Source organism: Herpailurus yagouaroundi, unplaced genomic scaffold (genome assembly GCF_014898765.1).
Source record: "Herpailurus yagouaroundi ecotype Mexico unplaced genomic scaffold, PumYag 140, whole genome shotgun sequence".
In the NCBI taxonomy this organism is placed as follows: Eukaryota; Metazoa; Chordata; class Mammalia; order Carnivora; family Felidae; genus Herpailurus; species Herpailurus yagouaroundi.
In genome coordinates this window covers 43,753,160-43,756,274 of record NW_024412395.1, presented here as the reverse complement: position 1 = coordinate 43,756,274, position 3,115 = coordinate 43,753,160, and the positions used below count along the sequence as shown (strand labels likewise).

The 3,115-nt window shown below is 39.4% G+C and overlaps 1 pseudogene; it reads right to left on the bottom strand.

The window, feature by feature from the left end:
- Positions 1-1,919: 1,919 nt before the first annotated feature.
- Positions 1,920-2,622, bottom strand: LOC121030248 (securin-like; annotated as a pseudogene).
- Positions 2,623-3,115: the final 493 nt, after the last annotated feature.

The following is a 3,115-nucleotide window of genomic DNA, read 5'->3' as shown; positions in this document are numbered from 1 at the left end:
CCATTGTCTGCCTTCTCTCTTCTTCATGACCCCACTCCTTCCAAACACCCTTTCTTCCTAAGCTCATAGCCCATGAGCCAAATCTGGTGCCCAGACATGGCTTCATGATTTGAATGGCTGCACCGTGCTTTGTGGGCAACCCTGAAAAAATATATAAACGTATTGATTTCTGGCTTATCTTTAAAAATTAAATCATCAGTTGGGGCGCCTGGGTGGTTCAGTTGGTTGAGCGTCTGGCTTTGGCTCAGGTCATGATCTCGCTTTCCATGAGTTCTGGCTCCGCATCGGGCTCCGCATCAGGCTCCGCATCGGGCTCCGCATCGGGCTCCACATCAGGCTCTGTGCTGACAGCTTAGAGCCTGGAGCCTGCTTCGAATTCTGGGTCTCCTTCTCTCTCTGCTCCTCCCCCGCTCATGCTCTCTCTCGCTCCTTCAAAATAAATAAAAACATTTAAAATTTTTTTTAAAAAATAAATAAAAATTAAATCATCAAGCAATATTAACCTGCAAAACAAATCTCATCTGGAGCTAAGTATCAGCTGTCTCCTGAAGAGTCACATGCTCATAGTCAATTTTGTTTATTTAAAAAAAAAAAAAAGCTATTGTTTTTCTGGTCTATATTTCATTTATTTCCACTCTGATCTTTTTTATTTCCTACCTTCTGCTAACTTTGGGCTTAATTGTTCTTGTTTTTCTAGATCTTGAGATGTAAAGTTAGGTTGTTTGAGATCTTTTGATTTTCTCAATATACACATTTATCACTTTAAACTTCCCCCTGCTTTTGCAACATCCTCTGTATTTTGGTGTGCTATGTTTCCATTTTCATTTGTTTCAATATTTTTTTTAATTTCCTCTTGGATTTCTTCTTTGATCTATTGGTTGTTCATGAATGTGTGCCTAGAAACTTCTCAGGTCTCCTTTGTTGATTTCTAGTTTCATACCACTGCGGTAAGAAAAGATAGTTGGTAGTTGGTATGATTTCTATCTTCTTAAATTTGGTGAGACCAGCTTTGTGGCCTATCATATGATCTATTCTGGAAAGTGTTCTATATGCACTTGAGAATAATGTGTATGCTGCTGCTGTTGGGTGGAATGTTCTAGAAATGTCTGTTAGGTTAATTTAGTCTAATGTATGGTTCAAGTTCAACATTTCCTAGTTGGTTATTGGTTTGGATAATCTGTCCATTGTTGAAACTTGGGTATTACAGTCCCCTACTACGACTATGATTATATTGTTATCCATTTCTGCCTTTAGATATGTTAGTATTTGCTTAATATATTTAGGTGCTCTTATGTAGGGTGTGTCTATATTTATGACTGTTATATCTTTTTGATGAATTGACCCCTTTATCAACATATAATGACCTTCTCTTTTCCGTTACTGCTTTGGCTTAAAGTCTATTTTGTCGGATGTAAATATAGCCACCCCTACTTTCTTTTGGATTCCACTTGTATGGAATATCTTTTTCCATCCCGTCAGTTTGAGCCTATGTGTGTCCTTAAAGCTAAAGTGAATCTTTTATAGACAACATATAGTTAGGTCATGGTTTTTAATCCATTCAACTACTCCAGGCCTTTTGATTGGTGAATTCAATCAATTCACATTTAGAGTAATTTTTTTTTTAATGTTCATTTAATTTTGAGAGAGAGAGAGAGCACGAGCAGGAGAGGGACAGAGAGAGAGGGAGACACAGAATCTGAAGCAGGCTCCAGGCTCTAAACTGTCAGCGCAGAGCCTGACATGGGACTCGAACTCACAAACTGTGAGATTATGACCTGAGCCAAAGTCAGACGCTTCACCAACTGATCCACCCAGGCGTCCCTAGAGTAAATATTGATATGGAGTGCCATCTTATTCATTGTTTTATGGCTGTTTCATAGTCCAATTGTTTTCTTCCTCTGTTTCTGCTTCCCTTTGTTAATTGGTGATTTTACATGTTTTTTTTTTCTGTTAAACAATGGCTTTATTAACATAAAAACATACATACCCACAAACTATAAAGTGCTAAGAAACTTAAATATTTAAGTCATAGCAAGCAGGTGGCAATTCAACATCCAAGGCCCCCAGAATGCTTGAAGGAGACCACAGCAGATTATACTTCCAGAGTTAAGAGGTCATTTTTAGAGGGGAAAGGAAGCCACATGTAATAGTTTTTCAAGCTTCCACTTCTCATCCAGGCTCATGGGAAGCATTCTCTTCAAGAGGAGGTATGCCATTTCATATTCCTCAAGCAGGTCAAAACTCTTGAAGACTAGAGGATATAAAGGAAAGAATTTTTCTATTTCTAGATCAGCATCACTCAAGGCAGGAATGGAACTTTTCGCTTTAACAGTCTTCCCAGTCATCTGTTTCACAGGGAACTTTGTCTATTTCTGTTTGAGGGCTCCATTAGTCTTTACTGACTTTTCTGTAGTTATGTTAACAGTTCTCAAAGCCTTTCTGGAAGCATTAGATAAGGCTGGTGGAGCACCAAACATTTTGCCAACATGTGGCATTGAAACCTGAGATCTCCCATTGAAGGCTCTGGCTTGAAGTCCAGATTCTAGCTTTAGCCCATCCTTAGGTGCTACACAGGTACCTGGATCACCATTTTTCCTTAACAACAAAGATCATAGCAGCCATTCTGGATTAGACAAGGCTCAGCTTCTTTTTCTGCTTTTGATTCCCCTTTCTTTATGTTTTGTGAATCTTCTCTAGATTTTTGCTTTGTGGTTGCTCTAAGCTTACATAAAAACATCTTATAGATAAAGCAGTACATTTTAACTTGACGGTGACCTCACTTAATTCACATTCAAAAGCTCCACCAAAAGCCCCACAAAAGCTCTAAATATGTATATATATATATATATGTATATATATATATATGTAGAGAGAGAGAGAGAGAGAGAGAGAGAGAGCGCACAAGGGAGAGGGGCAGAGGAGAGAGAGAATCTTAAGCAGGCTCCAAGCTGACCCTGCTGCGGGTCCAAGCTGCAGCTGCTCCAAGCAGGCTTGGAGCCTGATGCGGGTCTTGATCCCACAATCCTTGGATGACGATATAAGAGCTGAAATCAAGAGTCAGACGTTCAACTGACCGAGTCACCCAGGTGCCCCCCTTTATATTTTAGATGTCACA